Source organism: Lissotriton vulgaris, chromosome 1_1 (assembly GCF_964263255.1).
Source record: "Lissotriton vulgaris chromosome 1_1, aLisVul1.2, whole genome shotgun sequence".
Taxonomy (NCBI): Eukaryota; Metazoa; Chordata; class Amphibia; order Caudata; family Salamandridae; genus Lissotriton; species Lissotriton vulgaris.
Window position 1 is genome coordinate 618,060,756 of NC_141685.1, and position 22,748 is coordinate 618,083,503.

General features: G+C 41.8%; 1 protein-coding gene across 1 annotated transcript in view; it reads left to right on the forward strand.

The window, feature by feature from the left end:
* GIPC2 (GIPC PDZ domain containing family member 2) overlaps window positions 1–22,748 on the forward strand; it is a 663,848-nt gene that overhangs the window by 588,602 nt on the left and 52,498 nt on the right. The window lies entirely within an intron of this gene.

Here is a 22,748-nt window from a genome sequence, read left to right on the forward strand (position 1 = left end):
CAATAAAGTTATTGAGTTAATAGGGGGAAGTGAATATCTTTTAAACAAGGCACAGCGTTTTTTAAAGAACAATAACAATGACTTACTGTGAACTAATTTGGGAGATTTGAGTACCTGCAGAGGGGGTGGTATCTGAGTTTTTAAGCGCATTAAATAAAAAAAATAATAATTCTCTGATCTCTATTCTCAAAGAGTCAGCCCATGTTTCATCGGTCAAATATTGTTTATTGAAGACCCAGCGTTTCGGAGCTCGTACGTTGTTTTCTAAAAAGAATTCAATTACTAGCATGGCATGATCAGAAAATCCATTAATGAGGGTTCTCTGCTGATGAAAATTAAGTTGTCTGGAGACCAAAAAAAATCTATCCATGAGGAAGACTTAAATCTCCCCGACCAACATGTGAATTCTTTGTTAAATTGGTGATGTGAGCACTATGGATCACAGAGATCAAGCTTTGTTTTATAATTTAAAATATTGTTCAGTGATTTTGGTATGAGCTGTTTTCTTGACGGGGTGTTAGAATCCAAAATTGGATTCATGAGAATATTGAAGTCACCTCCAATAATCACATCACCTATCACAGTCAGAAGGGATTGGAATAGATCATCATAAGCTCTATAATTATCTTCTACTGGCGCATAGAAGCTTACAAACGTAACGGGCCTTTGCCTGTGTTTAATTTTACAGGTGGCCCAACACCACCTCCCCGAAACATCATTCTCAAAGTGTATAATTTCTGCATGGATATTTTTATTTAAAAAAATCGCTACCCCTCTCTGAGACTCCGAAATTGAGGAGAAACCTCGGTACGAGGCCCAGGCTCTAAACATTACAAACTCAGCCAATTTTAAAGAGGGAATATGCATTTCCTGTAGCAATGCAACCAAATGATTTTCAGTCTTAATTCACATCTCTATGGCCCTCATTTTCTTTTTATTATTTAAGCCATTGACATTAAAAGATACTATTTTCAGTTGCTCTCTACTGGTCATCCCAAATGATTGGTAAACAGTCAAAATATTGAGTAAAAAATATCGAATGGACGTAATATCGAGTTTAAAATATAGAATGGACAAAATATCTAATGGACAGAATATAGACATCAAAAGTATCGTTTTTAAGGTAAGTAATGTATTATCGAATGTTAAAAATATAGAAAGTTAAAATATCGAAGTATATAATATAGGTTATTAACATTATTGAATTTTAAATAATATCGAACTTTTTATAGTGTTTTTTATGTTATTATGTGTGTGAAAAGTGTGTATTTATGTTATAATTTATTTTAATTAATGAATTTTGTTTTTTGAATTTTTGCGTAGTTTAATTCTGTAGAGGGTTGTGGGTTTATAGGGAATAGGGTGGAAAGTAATTTAATTATAATTAATTAAATATGTAAATTTATCTATTGGTATTCATTTTTAATTAATAGTTAATTAATTTATATTTGGTAATTAATTAAATTTTAATTAGCAATTAATTTTAATTAATTGATTTATTGCTAATTATGTAAATTTTACTAATTTATTTTCTGTAGCGGGTTGTGGGTTTCATAAGAGAATTGGGTGGGAAGTAATTTTTTTATAATTAATTAAATATGTAAAATTATTTATTGGTATTTATTTAGAATTCATTTTTAATTAATTTTTTATGGGTAATTAATTACATTTTAATTGCCAATTAATTTTATTTAATTGATTAATTGCTAATTATGTTAATTTTACTAATTTATTTTCTGTAGCGGGTTGTGGGTTTATGGGGGACCAGGGTGGGCAGTAATTTATTTATAATTAATTAAATAAATCAATTTATTTAATTGTATTTAATTTGAATTAATTGTTAATTAATTTTTAATTGTTAATAAATTAATTGTTAATTTGTAATTAATTTGTAATAATAGGTAACTCATTGTAATAATTAATTTATATTTGTAATTTTAATTGATAAATTAATATATTATATTAATTTGGTAATTACTTTTAATTAATTTTTTATAAATTTTTATTTATATATTTTTAAAGAATATATGAAGTATTTACTCTCCCTACGGTTGCATTCTCTGGAGTTGGAATAGTAATTTGTACCCCTATGCTATCCAACACTTTCCCTACTTTTGCACTCTTTGGAGTGGGAACAGTAATTTTAACCCCTACGCTATCCAATGCTTTCCCTACTGTTGCACTCTTTGGAGTGGGAATAGTCATTTTTACCCCTACCCTATCCAACGCTTTCCCTACTGTTGCACTCTTTGGAGTGGGAATAGTAATTTTAACCCCTACGCTATCCAATGCTTTCCCTACTGTTGCACTCTTTGGAGTGGGAATAGTAATTTTAACCCCTACGCTATCCAACGCTTTCCCTACTGTTGCACGCTTTGGAGTGGGAATAGTAATTTTTACCCCTACGCTATCCAACGCTTTCCCTACTGTTGCACTCACTGGAGTGGGAATAGTAATTTTTACCCCTACGCTATCCAATGCATTCCCTACTGTTGAACCCACTGGAGTGGGAATAGTATTTTTACCTCTAGGCTATCCAACGGTTTCCCGACTGTTGCACTCACTGGAGTGGGAATAGTAATTTTTACCCCTACGCTATCCAACGCTTTCCTTACTGTTGCACTCACTGGAGTGGGAATAGTAATTTTTACGCCTACGCTATCCAACGCTTTCCCTACTGTTGCACTCACTGGAGTGGGAATAGTAATTTTAACACTTACTATTCTACGGTAATAATATTGTATATTTATTAATAATATTATGTTAATATATATATATATGTTTTAACAAATAAAATTGTATTATTTTTTTATAACTTAAATTAATTATTTAATAATTTTAAGGTTATTTAAGTATTTTTAAGTATATTTTAGTTATTTATTTTTAATATTTTTGTAATTTTAAATACATTTTAATAAATTCGATATTTTTACAAAGTACATATTTTTAAACAATATTTTTGATTCGGTATTTTTGTACTTACCTGTTTGTAGATAGGACTTCGATATTTTGGTAGTCGATATTTTGGAGTCGATATTTTAAATGCCTATATTTTTGTAGTCGATATTATGTCAGTGATCCCAAATGATTACCATATTTTTTACCCTATGCCTTCTCTTCGTACTCTTAATTAAACCTGGATCTATCAAAAACAGGATTACAAAGCAAAATACACAAATCAAAAAATACACACAGAACTTCATTTTTTCATTACTTTTCTTCCCCACACACCCCCACAATCCCCACCATCCCCTCCCCATCCTATTGTGCTCCTATACCTACCCATGTGGCCCTTCCCCCCAGCAAGAGGCTCTTCCTCCCTCCCCCACGCCAGCCACAAACCCCTACCCCCTAACACTGGGAACATTGGTGCCTTTCACATAGCTATTTTTTTCATTCTCCACAGAGCTTGATCACAAGAATTACAAAAGTTAGCCATGCCATCTCTTTGAAGTAACAATAAAATGTGCACTGGCTTGTTAAAAGTTGCTTACTGATCTCATCTTATTTACAATTGACCTTTCACTATGTTTGTACACAACAGCTAATGCTGCTCTGAAAAGAAAACTGCTGAAGCCCTCATTGTTTTAAATGTACTCAGAGATCTGCTTCCAGTTATGTCATGCTGCTGCACTTGACATATCCCTAGTTCCAATGCCAAGGTTGATTAAAGGAATACACTGGGTTGGAAACGATTAAGCAAATGAGGACTTGTATAGCTTGTGGATTTTAATTTGTTCTTATAAAAAAGGTGAAGACCCATAAAAAATCATACTTAAGCAACCACAGTTAATTTGGTAGTAAGACACACACCAGCAGTCAATATTTTATGTAATTACTTGTGGAGGATAATGAAAAACATCCTTTCCAAATAATATCATTCTTCATTTTTCTTAGAATACATCAGAGAAACGTCTACATTATTTAATCAAAGGGGAAAAACATTCTTACCATTATTCATTGTCAGAACATCTCAGGGTCTCATTTTTCACTAAGCTGCAGAATAATTAATAACAAATCAAAACTATGTCTGCCATTTCCTCCAATTACACACACTACTAGATACTTAAAATCACATTCGATGCATTCAACACTTCCGGTTTGCTGCTTTTTAGCCCATAGGGAAAACATGAGCTTATACTTTGAGGTGAAAAACAATTAACTCTCACCAGACAATTAGGATCAGTAGATGTTGTATATACTTTAAAAAGAAGAACCTTAGTGATTCTTAATTCACTCTACAGACAGAATCACGTACCATAATGAATGTCACTTTTAGTGAGGGTGCAATTGATTTGTTCTTGCCAACTATTCCCAATTAGACATCATTTGCATAAGGTGAGCAAATCTGGGTTATTACAGTACCCGTAATTTGCAATTTATAGAAAGAAAGAAATATCAAATGAATCCTAATTCCAGTGCAATACCGAACTAGGCGGAAGGGGAAAGAAGTCATGATTTACAACTTGCACGTGTTGAATGTTCTATATTTTCCATAATACACTCAGGCCTATAAATCTGTTGCATATGCATTCAAACTAACAAAATTCTGATCGTTTTCAAGAATCCAAAAAGAGTTTTGAAGTAAAAGATAATTTTATTGACTTTGGCCTTAGAGACTGCCCAGATGTCGGGGTACCTCAAAGTCCTCTTTGAGACCATAGAAAGCCAGCTGCAGTTGGAATACCGGTCTCCGTGTACAACGGTTCCATCGAGATCCTTTTGTGGGGGCTGGTGTTCATCTTTCATGGCCAATCTGGATACAGAAGGCACTCCAGGGTCCGACGGACTCAGGTACAACTTTTGGCAATCGAGGATTGGTCTGTTGGGCTGCCCTGCAGCAGCTAATAGCACATCTTCTGTAGTGGCTGCCAACTTGCCAATGTAGGCTACTTCCACTATTACTTTGGTCTGGGTACAACTTTCCCCTGAGTCAGGAACCACAGACACGGTTCTCTCTTCGATAACCCAAGGTGCAGCAGGTGTAGCCCCTTTTCTGAATAATTTTTGTCCACCATAAGCGTGGAAGGGTATACTCAGATGTGAGTCCCTAGCTCATTGCACCATCAGGATTCAAGCAAGTCGGGCCGAAGACGGCTGAAATGCCAGAAACCGGTCCCCGGTAGCTTGTTTCCTTCTCAGTACAAGAATTGGCTTGGCAGTTTGGTCTGCCCTGTTCCCATGATGCACTGGGCCAGGGTCAGACTAATTTGCATATAGCCAAGTTCTGAGCTGGGATGGTGCAGTGAGCTGAAAAACGGTGATGGATCAAGCCCTGATCTTTGGACTGGGTAAGAGTGGTCTGTTTAATTCAGACACTCTGTTCATCACCACCCCCTTTTCTGAATAATTTTTGTCCACCATAAGCGTGGAAGGGTATACTCAGATGTGAGTCCCTAGCTCATTGCACCATCAGGATTCAAGCAAGTCGGGCCGAAGACGGCTGAAATGCCAGAAACCGGTCCCCGGTAGCTTGTTTCCTTCTCAGTACAAGAATTGGCTTGGCAGTTTGGTCTGCCCTGTTCCCATGATGCACTGGGCCAGGGTCAGACTAATTTGCATATAGCCAAGTTCTGAGCTGGGATGGTGCAGTGAGCTGAAAAACGGTGATGGATCAAGCCCTGATCTTTGGACTGGGTAAGAGTGGTCTGTTTAATTCAGACACTCTGTTCATCACCACCCCCTTTTCTGAATAATTTTTGTCCACCATAAGCGTGGAAGGGTATACTCAGATGTGAGTCCCTAGCTCATTGCACCATCAGGATTCAAGCAAGTCGGGCCGAAGACGGCTGAAATGCCAGAAACCGGTCCCCGGTAGCTTGTTTCCTTCTCAGTACAAGAATTGGCTTGGCAGTTTGGTCTGCCCTGTTCCCATGATGCACTGGGCCAGGGTCAGACTAATTTGCATATAGCCAAGTTCTGAGCTGGGATGGTGCAGTGAGCTGAAAAACGGTGATGGATCAAGCCCTGATCTTTGGACTGGGTAAGAGTGGTCTGTTTAATTCAGACACTCTGTTCATCACCACCCCCTTTTCTGAATAATTTTTGTCCACCATAAGCGTGGAAGGGTATACTCAGATGTGAGTCCCTAGCTCATTGCACCATCAGGATTCAAGCAAGTCGGGCCGAAGACGGCTGAAATGCCAGAAACCGGTCCCCGGTAGCTTGTTTCCTTCTCAGTACAAGAATTGGCTTGGCAGTTTGGTCTGCCCTGTTCCCATGATGCACTGGGCCAGGGTCAGACTAATTTGCATATAGCCAAGTTCTGAGCTGGGATGGTGCAGTGAGCTGAAAAACGGTGATGGATCAAGCCCTGATCTTTGGACTGGGTAAGAGTGGTCTGTTTAATTCAGACACTCTGTTCATCACCACCCCCTTTTCTGAATAATTTTTGTCCACCATAAGCGTGGAAGGGTATACTCAGATGTGAGTCCCTAGCTCATTGCACCATCAGGATTCAAGCAAGTCGGGCCGAAGACGGCTGAAATGCCAGAAACCGGTCCCCGGTAGCTTGTTTCCTTCTCAGTACAAGAATTGGCTTGGCAGTTTGGTCTGCCCTGTTCCCATGATGCACTGGGCCAGGGTCAGACTAATTTGCATATAGCCAAGTTCTGAGCTGGGATGGTGCAGTGAGCTGAAAAACGGTGATGGATCAAGCCCTGATCTTTGGACTGGGTAAGAGTGGTCTGTTTAATTCAGACACTCTGTTCATCACCACCCCCTTTTCTGAATAATTTTTGTCCACCATAAGCGTGGAAGGGTATACTCAGATGTGAGTCCCTAGCTCATTGCACCATCAGGATTCAAGCAAGTCGGGCCGAAGACGGCTGAAATGCCAGAAACCGGTCCCCGGTAGCTTGTTTCCTTCTCAGTACAAGAATTGGCTTGGCAGTTTGGTCTGCCCTGTTCCCATGATGCACTGGGCCAGGGTCAGACTAATTTGCATATAGCCAAGTTCTGAGCTGGGATGGTGCAGTGAGCTGAAAAACGGTGATGGATCAAGCCCTGATCTTTGGACTGGGTAAGAGTGGTCTGTTTAATTCAGACACTCTGTTCATCACCACCCCCTTTTCTGAATAATTTTTGTCCACCATAAGCGTGGAAGGGTATACTCAGATGTGAGTCCCTAGCTCATTGCACCATCAGGATTCAAGCAAGTCGGGCCGAAGACGGCTGAAATGCCAGAAACCGGTCCCCGGTAGCTTGTTTCCTTCTCAGTACAAGAATTGGCTTGGCAGTTTGGTCTGCCCTGTTCCCATGATGCACTGGGCCAGGGTCAGACTAATTTGCATATAGCCAAGTTCTGAGCTGGGATGGTGCAGTGAGCTGAAAAACGGTGATGGATCAAGCCCTGATCTTTGGACTGGGTAAGAGTGGTCTGTTTAATTCAGACACTCTGTTCATCACCACCCCCTTTTCTGAATAATTTTTGTCCACCATAAGCGTGGAAGGGTATACTCAGATGTGAGTCCCTAGCTCATTGCACCATCAGGATTCAAGCAAGTCGGGCCGAAGACGGCTGAAATGCCAGAAACCGGTCCCCGGTAGCTTGTTTCCTTCTCAGTACAAGAATTGGCTTGGCAGTTTGGTCTGCCCTGTTCCCATGATGCACTGGGCCAGGGTCAGACTAATTTGCATATAGCCAAGTTCTGAGCTGGGATGGTGCAGTGAGCTGAAAAACGGTGATGGATCAAGCCCTGATCTTTGGACTGGGTAAGAGTGGTCTGTTTAATTCAGACACTCTGTTCATCACCACCCCCTTTTCTGAATAATTTTTGTCCACCATAAGCGTGGAAGGGTATACTCAGATGTGAGTCCCTAGCTCATTGCACCATCAGGATTCAAGCAAGTCGGGCCGAAGACGGCTGAAATGCCAGAAACCGGTCCCCGGTAGCTTGTTTCCTTCTCAGTACAAGAATTGGCTTGGCAGTTTGGTCTGCCCTGTTCCCATGATGCACTGGGCCAGGGTCAGACTAATTTGCATATAGCCAAGTTCTGAGCTGGGATGGTGCAGTGAGCTGAAAAACGGTGATGGATCAAGCCCTGATCTTTGGACTGGGTAAGAGTGGTCTGTTTAATTCAGACACTCTGTTCATCACCACCCCCTTTTCTGAATAATTTTTGTCCACCATAAGCGTGGAAGGGTATACTCAGATGTGAGTCCCTAGCTCATTGCACCATCAGGATTCAAGCAAGTCGGGCCGAAGACGGCTGAAATGCCAGAAACCGGTCCCCGGTAGCTTGTTTCCTTCTCAGTACAAGAATTGGCTTGGCAGTTTGGTCTGCCCTGTTCCCATGATGCACTGGGCCAGGGTCAGACTAATTTGCATATAGCCAAGTTCTGAGCTGGGATGGTGCAGTGAGCTGAAAAACGGTGATGGATCAAGCCCTGATCTTTGGACTGGGTAAGAGTGGTCTGTTTAATTCAGACACTCTGTTCATCACCACCCCCTTTTCTGAATAATTTTTGTCCACCATAAGCGTGGAAGGGTATACTCAGATGTGAGTCCCTAGCTCATTGCACCATCAGGATTCAAGCAAGTCGGGCCGAAGACGGCTGAAATGCCAGAAACCGGTCCCCGGTAGCTTGTTTCCTTCTCAGTACAAGAATTGGCTTGGCAGTTTGGTCTGCCCTGTTCCCATGATGCACTGGGCCAGGGTCAGACTAATTTGCATATAGCCAAGTTCTGAGCTGGGATGGTGCAGTGAGCTGAAAAACGGTGATGGATCAAGCCCTGATCTTTGGACTGGGTAAGAGTGGTCTGTTTAATTCAGACACTCTGTTCATCACCACCCCCTTTTCTGAATAATTTTTGTCCACCATAAGCGTGGAAGGGTATACTCAGATGTGAGTCCCTAGCTCATTGCACCATCAGGATTCAAGCAAGTCGGGCCGAAGACGGCTGAAATGCCAGAAACCGGTCCCCGGTAGCTTGTTTCCTTCTCAGTACAAGAATTGGCTTGGCAGTTTGGTCTGCCCTGTTCCCATGATGCACTGGGCCAGGGTCAGACTAATTTGCATATAGCCAAGTTCTGAGCTGGGATGGTGCAGTGAGCTGAAAAACGGTGATGGATCAAGCCCTGATCTTTGGACTGGGTAAGAGTGGTCTGTTTAATTCAGATACTCTGTTCATCACCACCCCCTTTTCTGAATAATTTTTGTCCACCATAAGCGTGGAAGGGTATACTCAGATGTGAGTCCCTAGCTCATTGCACCATCAGGATTCAAGCAAGTCGGGCCGAAGACGGCTGAAATGCCAGAAACCGGTCCCCGGTAGCTTGTTTCCTTCTCAGTACAAGAATTGGCTTGGCAGTTTGGTCTGCCCTGTTCCCATGATGCACTGGGCCAGGGTCAGACTAATTTGCATATAGCCAAGTTCTGAGCTGGGATGGTGCAGTGAGCTGAAAAACGGTGATGGATCAAGCCCTGATCTTTGGACTGGGTAAGAGTGGTCTGTTTAATTCAGACACTCTGTTCATCACCACCCCCTTTTCTGAATAATTTTTGTCCACCATAAGCGTGGAAGGGTATACTCAGATGTGAGTCCCTAGCTCATTGCACCATCAGGATTCAAGCAAGTCGGGCCGAAGACGGCTGAAATGCCAGAAACCGGTCCCCGGTAGCTTGTTTCCTTCTCAGTACAAGAATTGGCTTGGCAGTTTGGTCTGCCCTGTTCCCATGATGCACTGGGCCAGGGTCAGACTAATTTGCATATAGCCAAGTTCTGAGCTGGGATGGTGCAGTGAGCTGAAAAACGGTGATGGATCAAGCCCTGATCTTTGGACTGGGTAAGAGTGGTCTGTTTAATTCAGACACTCTGTTCATCACCACCCCCTTTTCTGAATAATTTTTGTCCACCATAAGCGTGGAAGGGTAAACTCAGATGTGAGTCCCTAGCTCATTGCACCATCAGGATTCAAGCAAGTCGGGCCGAAGACGGCTGAAATGCCAGAAACCGGTCCCCGGTAGCTTGTTTCCTTCTCAGTACAAGAATTGGCTTGGCAGTTTGGTCTGCCCTGTTCCCATGATGCACTGGGCCAGGGTCAGACTAATTTGCATATAGCCAAGTTCTGAGCTGGGATGGTGCAGTGAGCTGAAAAACGGTGATGGATCAAGCCCTGATCTTTGGACTGGGTAAGAGTGGTCTGTTTAATTCAGACACTCTGTTCATCACCACCCCCTTTTCTGGGGAAGATGCAGTCATTATTCAATGGACTACCAGGTCACCTATCTCTTGGTGCTCACTTTCTGGCTGTATGTGGCCTCTAGCAATCCCAGAGTGCACTATTCTGCCCCCTCTCAAGTAGTCAAGACCCTTCCTCAAATGTCAGGAGCTTGGTAGCCTACCCTAAAGGTGTGGTTTCCTGAGGGCTGCATGCCCACAGAAAAACCGGTTAGGGCACTGGTCTTCCCTTTCTGTCTAAGCCTGTCTACCTGAACAAAGAGCAGCTCCTCAGGAGTGTGAATACCATCTGTTCACCTAAGGCGGCTTCAGCTTTGAAGCTTACCAATTGATCTAAAACCAGGAGTTACCCTTTGCCCTGTAGCAGGCTGCTATTTTTCTTGTGCTTGGGAGCTGTTCACACCACTCCCCAGATGGGCAGAATGCTGTCTGTTGGCCAGTGCTTGTGTGAGGCCACCTGGACAACTGGGTCACAGATTGGCAGTATTCTAGAAATTGCATTTCTGTAATAGTGACATTAAATTCAGCCTGGACATCAAGTCAGGTTTACTGGCACAATTAATTTGACACCTTACAGTACCCAGGTTGGCAGTTCTGTTCATAAGTTAGCCAGATTAAGGGTCATCCGGGAACTCAGTGTTAGCCAATGGGGATACTAGCCCTTCCACAGCAAAAAACCATCTAGTAGTGTTGCTGTTACGACATATATAAAAATACATTTCCTACTTAATAATATACAACTTCCTGTTTTAGGACTCTATTGGCCTTCCTTAGGGGAGACTTACATATATTGTTAAGGGAAGTGGGGGCGTTGCCTTTAGTTTGAATGGCAAAGTTGAACTAGTAGTGTTATCTCTGCCCTTCCAGTCTGCAGTGGAAGGCTGGGAGCCATTCTGCACCTTGTCACACACAGGGTGGCACAAGCGGCGCTGCAGCCCTAGGTGGACACTCTGCCGTACATGCCCTTGGTACCCTGAGTACCATATACTAGGAGCTTAGAAGTAGGTGAGTCCTTGCCCATTGGTGATAGCCCATACAACATATATTTAGAACACTGACACAGAGGTCTGATTAGCAGGCCTCAGTGCACTCTCAGAGCCCGAAAAACCAGCAGCTAGTTGTCCAAATGGGGGAAAAAAGTAGGGAGGGAAACCTGCAAAATATTTTTTCACCTTAACAAACTAAACCTTAACTACACAAAATTTAGGAATTCTGAAGCTATAGTTATAACTTTCATTTACAATTTGTCCACCACCTTCAAATTATTCATATACACACTTTTCTTTTTTTATATTTCTTTTTATTAATATACAAAAACAAAATGAAACAAAAACATATCAGGAACAGCACATTCAGTTACACAAATAAAGCAAACAATTTCAGATATCAGGATTTCTGCAAGATGATGAGGGAGGTTACTGAGACACCGATGCCATGATAGCACGACAATATTTGACTGCATACAATTTAGAATACGTTCTATGCGCTACGGCTCTCAGCCCCCGCCACCCAAGAAAACAGGATAAGAAAACTATTTTGCCCCTAGATACGTAAACATAATCAGGATAAACGAAGAATACTTATGCACACCATAAAATAAACAACGCTAACGCGCAAACCCCATCCCCCCACCCTGCACCCCTGCATGTAGCTTTCGCTCGTCCCCAACTAGCAGTGTGCCTGTCGCCCCAAAAGTAAACAAATATATCTAAAAATAGAAAATGGGGGAGAACCTTGGAACAGGCCCCCGCCCCCCCCCCCCACAGCTTAGCTTCCCCTATGCTGACGGATCTAATAAATAAAATGTCAAAATATACAAATCAAGGGGGATCATTATTCGCCTGCCTCACCTCCTGCATACTAATCATATAAGAATTGCGTCCCGCACCGCCACCGAGTCCACTAATGTCAAACAATAATCGTATATTGCTCAACCTTGGTGTTGTATTCTGGTTTATAGATGTTTCCCTTTTACCTTACAATTCCATTCTTGTACGTATTTCCCTTTTAAATAGAATGTCTATACTTAGCTGCTCATGCACACTGTCTGATGGATTCCATTTAGAATTGCTATGATCTGAAATTTATTAACTTGGACTGACAACTTGGAGAGTGGAAGTACTGTGCTGCAGTTCATTAAACCTTGGATTTTACTTGGAATAACTTGGAGTTTCTTGCATCTTTATTACAAAATTGCCGACGAGGGTGACCAGTACCTACTACTAAAGCAGCACAGGTGTGGTACATCTTTTTATGGAACAATAATTTTATTTTACTGGATTTTACTTCTCTGGAATTGGATATTCATGCTCTTTCTTCTATGCTGGAAACGTTTATCATCTATTTTGCTGAAGTCTGAAGGATTTAAGACTCTATTTGGCTGAAAATAACATTTTCATCAAGTCTACGGATAACGTTGAAGGCAAGATGGCTGCCGTGGGGAAGGCTGTGTAGGCAGCTAGCTCCCTCGCTCCTGGCATTCTATCGTGAAGAGAAGGAGAAATCTAATCATTCTACGCGATTAACTGTGCAAGAGCCGGCTATGTGTGACTATTGCCAATTCTGTGGATAATTTCAAGTAACGGCTCATCTTACCTGGCGACGGTGACCGTGGAACACGCTGGTCAGTTCCGGCCAGCTACTGCTACTACCGCTGCTGTGGAAGCTGCCCCGGGCTGGGCTGTTCAGGGAGACGGAGACGGAGCTGCGCGGAACCTGCAAGGCGTTTACCATTTCCTGATCGGAGGGTCAGATGCGGCGGCAGAGAGGCGTCGACCATTTCCCGAGTAGATTCTGGCATGTGTGAAAGTGCTCAATAACTGATACTAACTTTATCGGAATTTGGCTCGTGCAGGACAGACGGAGTCACGGAGATAGAACGTATCAAAACCGAAGAAGAGATAATCACATCGCGTTATACCAGCATTTAACAACAAATTGCTACAAACTATCCCTGCGACAGGCGGAGTTTACGAATGTTGCTAAACTTTTTTGAGTTCAATCGGCGGTCTCCGCTGTGGCGTGCTACACTTTGTTTGTGTTGGACACAGAGTAGCGTTTTTCCCGGCAGAGGTGGTTCACGGAAGAAAAAGAGGACGCCACTTCCACTTTCTATTGCCACACGCAGCAATAAGAAAACCGGCCCTGGGCTTGATTTGAAAAACGTGGAGCAAGAGAACGAGGAGATCGAAATGGCAGAGGCAACACCACTGATCCCTGGCAAAACTGTCACCAAACAGGGTAAGAACCCCAACAAGGGGGCTGCTATTAAATCTAATGAAATACTTGGCATAAAAAGCTCTGCGCTACAAACATTACCAGATTTGTTTGAAAAGCATGCTGCAAAAAAGAAAATAACTGATAATGATAATCAAAGTACCGATATGATTGCAACACAGTCCTCTAATCAACCATCTACAAGTGGTGATAATCAGAATAACTCTAATAACTCTAATAATCCCTCTACTTTGATACCGATCGATTCTCTGAGGAAGGGCATTATGGGAATTGTAGTTCCAGCTCCAGGTGGAGCTATCACCAACAGAGCATGCTCTCTTCCATCGCTATCATTACTATCAAATGATGTGTTAAGCGACTCACGAAATGTAAAAGAAACTACTGTGCAGCAACAAAATCAGGAGCTCCCTGAAAATTTTTACTCACTATCAGAACTTTCATCCGATGAAGCGACGGGTCTAAACAAAGACTGGGCAGATTTTAGTGGTGAGAGCCTATCTTCTGACGGTGAGATTAGTATGAGCCCTGATAATACTAATGCGGCTACCATCATAAAAAAGAAGCTGAGGAAGAAGAGATCTCTTCGTGCAGTGAGTCAAGAGACTGCTTCTAATTCACCAAATAACGTGAATCTCCTATCTTCTGATCTAATATCTACCGCTTCTGTTGCCAATGATACACCGGGGTCTAGTCATAACTCTATACCTGATCGGACTCTGCCACAAGACAACAATGAAGAGATCACCCTGAAAACAATATTCGACACCATGATGAATCATAGGGCAGAGAGCAAGGCCGAGAATCAACGCACGCAAATGACATGTGCCAAAGTTAAAAATGCAGTACGACGTGCAATTAAATTATGTTCAGAGACTGCTGACAGGGTCACTGAAGCAGAGGCTAGGATATCTGTGTTAGAAGAAGAATGCATGGCCCAAAGACAGGAAGTGGGAGATTTCAAAGTACAAAAGGAGGATTTATCTGACAAACTAGCTAGTTTGGAAAATCAGGCCCGCAGAAGCAACTTGCGTTTTTTGGGGATCCCGGAAAATAAAGAAGGAGGTGACCCGAGGAAGTTCATCATCAATTTATTAAATGATGCTTTTCCCGAAATTACTGATTGGGACTGGGCTCGGGAAATACAACGAGCACATAGATTCCCTTTCACTGCAAGGAAACCACGACAAGGCCAAGAAAACTATCCTAGGGCCATTTTGGTGTCTTTTAATAATTTCCTTGCCCGTGAAGCGATTTTTGTAAACGCAAGACCAGATAAGAAAGCGGATGGTCTAGGTTGTCAGTTCTTTGTGCGACCAGACTATTGCCAAGCTACTGTGGCTCAACGATGGCAATTGAAGCAATTAATTCCTGATTTTCAGAAGAAAGAAGTAGCAGTATTTCTTCAAGGTCCTGCAAAACTAAAGACTATATTCAAGGGCCAAACAAAATACTTTATTTCTATAATTAAAGCCAAGGAGTACCTGGAGTCTCTTTGAATAATCAAGAAGAACTTCATTGTATAGTATGATAAATTCAGAACTTGAGTGTAGTAATCATACTGGTTAATAATTATTTGAATGCAGGACCATTATGCTTCTCTATTCTATTCTTTTCTTCTGAATTTTCTTCTTCTCTCTTTTTTTTTTTTTTTTTTTTTTTTTAGTAAGGACGCAATGGGCTAGGGACACGGCATCCATACGCTTCAGGAACTGATAGTTCCTGTGCCTCCTATAGTGGGGAGGGTGGGGGGAGGGGTTCTGGGAATAAGGGTAGGGGTGGGCAAGGGCAGGGGTTGTTGGTGGGGGTGTAAGGCAGAGGTGTTCAACACAGGGATGAATATAAGGCATTCAAATGATGATACCGAAGAGCAAATGCTTGTGATGATGGTCGATAATTTTGTTCTTCTATTATTTCTGATATGTATAAGAAGGTGAAAATATGTACTATTAATATTAATGGTCTTAATGACTTAAAGAAGATCGCGATGTTTCGAACAATGCTCCAAATTCTGAATATCGATTTGCTATGTATTCAGGAAACTCATATTTCATGGGATAAACGTTTTCTTCTGAATAATTTGGGATTAGAAGTTCTGATTACATCTAAACAAATGGGCATTAAGAGAGGCGTTGCAATCTGTATGCGAAAGGGAGTAGGGAAATGTTTTAAAACATTATCTGATAAATGGGGCAGATGGGGGCTTGTTGAATTAAAAATTGGAAGCTGCAAATTTACCTTATGTTGTATCTATGGTCCCAATCTGGACGATGCCGAATTGTTTAATACCATGAATACTGAGTTATCCATCTGGACACAACCAATAATAGTTTGTGGAGACCTAAACATACATATGTCAGCTGACTGGAACATCAAATCAGGGAAGAGATATACGGGCCGTAAGATAAAAACTTATAAAGCACTTAGAGACCTGGTACTAAGTAATGGGTTAACTGATGTCTGGAATAAATTTCACTATAATGACCCCGGATACACTTTTTTTTCTATTCCTCATCAAAAATTTGTCCGTTTAGATTACTTTTTTGTATCCTCAGTTTTTTTGGAGAGAATTCGTATTGAGATATTACCACAAGTCATTTCAGATCATAATCCTATAATTGCTGAGATTCAATTTTCTACTGATTGTCAAAACTTCATTAGATCCTGGTCATTTCAGAGAAATGTATTACTAGATGAAGATTACCTTCAATTCATGGTTAACATTATTAAAGATTACTTTCTAATAAATAACGATACTGCCTCCCCACAAGTAGTTTGGGATTCTTTTAAATCCATTGTACGGGGCGAGACAATCAGCTTTGCAAATTATAAGAGGAAAAAAAACCAAACAGAATTTAGGGATAGGCTAAACAAGATAAGGCAGGTCGAGCTGGAATTATCTACCGCATGTAAAAACAATACTAATATAGAGGATGCACAAACACGATTAATCATTGAACGTTCGGGTCTTCGTACACATATTGCTGATGAAGTAGCTGCAAAATTTAAACAATACAAAACGGAACGTTACGAATTTAGCGAACGTACGGGAAAAATTCTAGCACAGCGTTTACGACAAAAATCTTCTTATAACGAAATACAATGTGTTAAAGATATAAATGGGGTCTCTCACGGAAGTAGGGAAGGAATATTGGAGGCATTTCATGGCTTCTACAAGATGCTGTATAACGATCATAACAATGAAGTTGACAAGACTCTTAATCCCACAGATTATCTACAAAACACTAATCAACTTTCCCTGGGTACAGATGATATAGATTTATTTGCTAGGCCAATAAGCTGGGAAGAGATCGAAAAGGCTATTACGAGCCTTGCAGCTGGCAAGGCTATGGGGCCCGATCAGATTCCCCTTGAATTTTATCTTACATTTAGACATTTGCTGAAACCAGAGCTGCTTAAAATTTTTAATGTAGCATTCCAAGACAAATCCCCTGATTCTTGGTCCACAGCCACTATAGTTGTTTTTGTCAAAAAGAACAAGGATCCAAAGGAATTAGGCTCGTATCGTCCCATTTCCCTTATTACGGCAGATAGTAAGATTTATTCCAAAATCCTGGCAAATAGACTAAATGATGTTATGGCAGGTTTGGTTTCTCACATTCAACACGGGTTTATTAAACACAGGGACACTACAGATCACGTCAAACGCGTTATTGCACTGTTGGATTGGGCTCAAGCAAAGGAATCCCCAGTCGGAGTGATCCTACTCGATGCTGAAAAAGCGTTTGATAGAGTAGACTGGGGATTCCTTTGGTCTGTACTAAAATGGAAGGGTTTTCCATCACAATTTATTAAAGCTGTACAGTCACTTTATTCTAATGCAAAGGGTGTAATAAGACTAGGCACGGATATCTCCAGACCATTTTCAATCACTAGGGGGACCAGACAAGGGTGCCCCTGCTCTCCACTTTTATTTGCACTTTATCTAGAACCCTATTTGAATAGATTAATTATAGAACCTGGCATCTCACCTGTCCGACTTCATGAGGTAGACCACAAAGTCTTAGCTTACGCAGACGATGTGGCCATTGTAACCTCTGATTCTTCTTCCGCCTTACCTAAAATAATAGAAGTTGCTAGTGAATTTGGTAAATTCTCTGGATACAAATTAAACATCTCAAAAACCCAAATTGTACATTCTAAAACTGGTACTCCCACTGATATTCCATTAAATGCTACTGCCACATACCTTGGTGTAACTATATCATCTAAAATAGATGACATTGTTGGACTAAATCTGGATCCTTTACTTATATCCACTAACAGAACTCTTGAAAGGATAAATAATCTTCATTTAACTTTATTTGGACGGACCAATGTCATTAAGATGTTGATTTTTCCAAAATTTCTTTATTTTTTCCGCACCATTCCCTTATTTTTCTCTATGTCCCTTTTTAATAAAATAGATAGGATGCTGTCCAGATTCTTATGGGGGTATCGCCGTTCAAGAAGATCTTTAAAGTGGTGTACCCTACCGCAAGGGCGTGCTGGGTTGGGATTTCCAAACTTTAGAATGTATTATTGGGCTATCACTCTTAAAACAATTAAGTTCTTATTATTTCATGATCATGTTAATGAAATTTTTATGGCACCATCCATCTTCGAAATGCTTATGGGTGCTCATGTGCGCCAATGCTTATTGATATTCATGGAGCCGAGTTATTACAAAAAAACAAAATTTAAGGTTCTTCTTTCTGCTTTTTTGGTTTGGAGACAAATTAATAAAGCTTTACGGATAACCTCAAAATATAATTTTTATACACCTATCTGTTGCAATACTTCATTATTTGGTACTATTCAAGATATCCCTACACATCGATTTCGTCTGGGACAGATTCATTCAATTGGGCAACTGTACCAAAATGGGGTTCTAATGTCCTTCTCCGAACTTCAAGATATATTTGGCCTCTCCAGAAACTAATTTTTTAAATACTTACAAATTCGTAGTTTTCTGGAAAAAATAAATCTCCTATATAGTGACGCAATGGAGACTAATGATGTCATGGAGAGTGGTAGGAGGGATAGTCGCATCGGTACAATCTATCAACTAATGGTTAACAGGTTGCAGGATGATCTCGAACAACAAGCCCAGAAATGGGAAAGGAAACTGTGTATAGAAGGGATAGATTTGGCAAGGGCGTTCGAGATTAGCAACAAAACATTAATCAACAGCTCTCTCAAAAGTCAACATTACATGGCGTCTTTAGATCTCTACTATACACCTGCTAAACTGGCCAAATGGAAAGCTACGAAAGGCATCAATTGTAGTCGTTGTGGAACTTTAGCAGCAGACTCATGTCATAGGTTTTTTAGCTGCTCTAAACTAATTGTATATATAAATAGGATAGAAAAGTTTCTGACTAATTTGCTTAATATTAATATCAAATTATGTCCATCTGTGATTATTTTTGGCATATATTTTCCATCTGAGAGCTTATCTGCTGATCAAGAAAATTTTCTTTTCATTGGAATGTCTATTTACCGTTTTTGTATTACCTCAAGATGGTTAGATGTTGATCCACCATCATTCGAGCAATGGTTGGGAAAACTGTTAAATGTTTATAGAATGGATAAAGCAGTGTACAAATTGAAAGGACAGAGAAAGAAGATATTTGCTAGGAAATTATGGTCTCCTGTTGACAATTGGATCTAATTCAATAACGACCACATCTGTAAAAAGAGCTTTCTTACGTTCTACATGTCTTATCTGTTTATATTCTTTTCCTTTCCTTTATTTCTTACTTGGTTCTGCTATTAATGTATCAGCAACTATGTGAATGATTGTCATTGACAAAATGCTTTTTTCATCCTTGTATTTTGTATGCCTCTGCCATTGAAAATAAAAAAAAATATAAAAAAAAAAGTCTACGGATAACGTTTTCATTTGAAAATTGCTGGAAATAACATTTACATCGGTAACGTTTTCATTTGGAGATTGTAAAGTCATGGATGGTGTATTTGATTGAAAATACGGATTTTGTGGGTTATTGCTTAAAAGTTTCACGATCTTACGCAAAGTTTACCTTCAAATTCAGTTTCAACTGACAACAGGCGACGTCCAGCCTTCCCGTGCATCTTTCTCCATGCGCCGTGCTGATGCGTGCTGTTACCATGGTTTCACCCGTCAATAATGAAGTCACATGCATTGATCGTGAGGTCGCGTAACGTAACGGCGGCCATATTTGTTTACATCCGCATTTCCTTTCACACTGCCGAGCATCGGACGGTTGATTGAAGGTACTTGTACTGCATTCTACAAAATAAGGATTTCTACGCAACGATCGTTACAATCGTATCAATCCTTTGAATTCAAATGTACATTTCGTTATCGTGTGCATTATTTTTGAAACGCTTCGAATTCATGCTGAAATCTTCAATCTCATGTGGAATATACCATCGCTGATGTACACAGCTTGTGTACTCAAGGACTAATTTCGGATTTGTATTTATTAACTTGAAATTTGTTTTGTTTCATTTTCATTTCATTTCTTTTGTAGTTGGTTGTACATTTTACGCCATGCAGTTTGATCCTCCCTCAAAATTCTTGCAATGTAAGGGTGTATGTATATATGTATAGGTAATCTTTTATAGCGCCTGTCTGTCACCCAACGGGTATCCTGGCGCTTTGACTGGAAGGATCCTGCTGCGCACCCTGCTGATTTAAGAACTAAAAAGATGCGGCCCTAGGAAAGAGATGTGTTTTTAAATTTTTCTTAAAAGAAACAAGATCATTCATACTTCTCAATCCTAACGGAAGAGTGTTCCATAGTTTGGCTGTCGTAAAGCTGAAAGATCGACCGGCCAACCGTGATCTCAGGACTTTAGGCACCACAGCAAGGTAGGGAGAAGCCGAACGAAGGGATCTGGACGGAATGTACCAATGGAACATGCTCTGAAGTGGCACTGGGCCTTGTCCGTGAAGGGCCCTGAATACAATACATAAAGATTTAAAATCGATCCGTTGAGGGATCGGTAACCAATGAAGGACTCTTTGTGCCTGGGATGAAGAGTCGAGGCGGCGGCGAGCAAGCGCTAATTTGGCTGCAAGATTCTGCACCCGTTGCAATTTTCCTATCAAGGTAGATGGTGCTCCAAGAAATAGGGCATTGCAGTAGTCCAGGCGACTTACGATGATGCTCCTCACTACCTCTGGCCTACTATCCATAGGAAGCATCGGGAGGACCTTTCTCAACATACGAAGCAGTCCCATGCAAGTGCTCACCGTTTTATTGACGGCTGCGTCCAGTTGGAGATTGGACCCAAACATCACTCCCAGATTGCGGACCAAGGTGGTAGACACAGTCGTGCTTTGGAAGGGGGGTGGCCAGAAATCCGGCGGGAGAGGTCTAGGGACGCGGTCAGTGGTGCAGTGTAGGACTTCTGTCTTAGAGCTGTTAAACTGCAGCGAATTCTGATTCAGCCAGTCCGCAGTTGCGAGCATAGAGCGGTGGAAGGTGTCAAGTGCCACTGCTTCCTTGCCCTCAAGGGAGAAGACAAGTTGAGTGTCATCTGCGTAATTCGTCACCGCTATGCCGAAAGATCTAATCAGCGCAACCAGGGGCCGCAGGTACAGGTTGAAGAGGATAGGGCTGATGGCCGACCCTTGTGGAACACCTTGCGCCACTCTTCTGATGTTGGATTTAAACGGTGGTAATGCCACTACCTGGTGACGGTTTCCAAGGTATGATGTCAACCACTGCAGGGCAAGGCCTGTCACGCCTACTTCCTCTAATCTGTTAATCAGAATTGCATGACTGACAGTATCGAACGCGGCCGACATATCGAGCAGCACTAAAAAGGCTGCTCTTCTATGGTCGGCTCGCGTCCTAAGGTCGTCTAACACAGTCACCAGCGCTGATTCCGTCCCATGGGCCGGTCTAAACCCGAATTGAACCTCATCCAAACAGGACCCAGTCTCCAGGTGTTTAGACAGATGTTTTGTAACCCATTTTTCCAGAATCTTTATTGGAAACGGGAGCAAGGAGATGGGTCGATAGTTTGCAGGGCTAGCCGGGTCCAAGGTGGCCTTTTTAAGAAGAGGGGATACCACGGCAAGGTTCCAGCAATCTGGTACCCGTGCTGAAACCAGGGACTGATCACAAATGGCAAACAGTGGGGGGAAGAGTTCTTCCCGGAAGAGCTTCCAATGTTTATGCGGAAGTGGGTCCAAAGGTGATCCCGACGACACACTGTTGGCCAAGGAACAAAATTCCTCAAAAGTTGGAGAAGGAAAACAGTCCAACCTGGCAGTGCTGGAGGTGTTGTCTGTAGAAGGGCCAGGGTGCGTTTCCGTACATCTCTGAGGATTACCGCTAGATGATACGCCAAGATTATTCAGAATGGCTGTGATTTTATCCTCAAAGGCCTGTGCCAGTGAATCGCACAGAGAGTGAGATGCAGAGATGGTATTAATCGCACTGGTAGGGCATGACAGGTCCTTCACGATCTTAAACAAGGTCTGTGATTTATTTACTGCCACCCGCAATGACTCTTCCAGAAACCTGGCCTTCGCACATTTAATCTGTGCTTTGTAGATGGACAGGGCCTGTTTGTAAAGAGCCCGATCAGAGTCCAGGTAGTTCTTTCTCCACGTGCGCTCGGCCCGCTTGCATTGGAGTTTAAGTTGAAACAACTCCTCGGAAAACCATGGCATAGCCGGAGTAGACCTGTTTCTGATTTTCCGTAGGGGGGCCAAGGAGTCTAGGGAGGACACAATCCATTGGTTAAGCCTTTCGTAGCTCAAGTCTACGCTTTCCTCTAAGGTAAAACCCTCTGAGAGTAATGAGGGTAGAGGGGACTGACTCAAGAGTTTTGGCCATTGTCTGGTACTTTTAACCCCACCTGAGTTCCTGTTTCTCCCCTGCCCCACCTTGGGCGTGGGAGAGAAATGAACCAACGCATGGTCCGTCCAGCACTGGGGCAAGATGTTTCGAACAGTTACATGCTCTGGGTCTGCAAAAACTAGGTCCAGTATATGGCCCTTTAGGTGGGTATGGGTAAGGACCAACTGCTGCAGCTGAATACTCCGACAGGTCTGGGTCAGATCTGTAAGTTCAGTATCTCCAGAGCCGCCCAACCAAAGATTAAAATCACCTAATACCATTAGCCTTGAATGCGAGGTGGATAGATCAAGGATTAGCTCAATCAGCCCTGTCACAGCCGATAAAGGGTTAGATGGAGGTCTGTAACAAAGTAGACCGGTAAAAAGAGCGCCCCCCCTGTCCATTTAGAGAGAAGGCAAGTAGTTCATAGCCAGGAATGATCTTGTTGTCGATCAGGGATAGGTCAATAGACTCTCTAAATATTAAT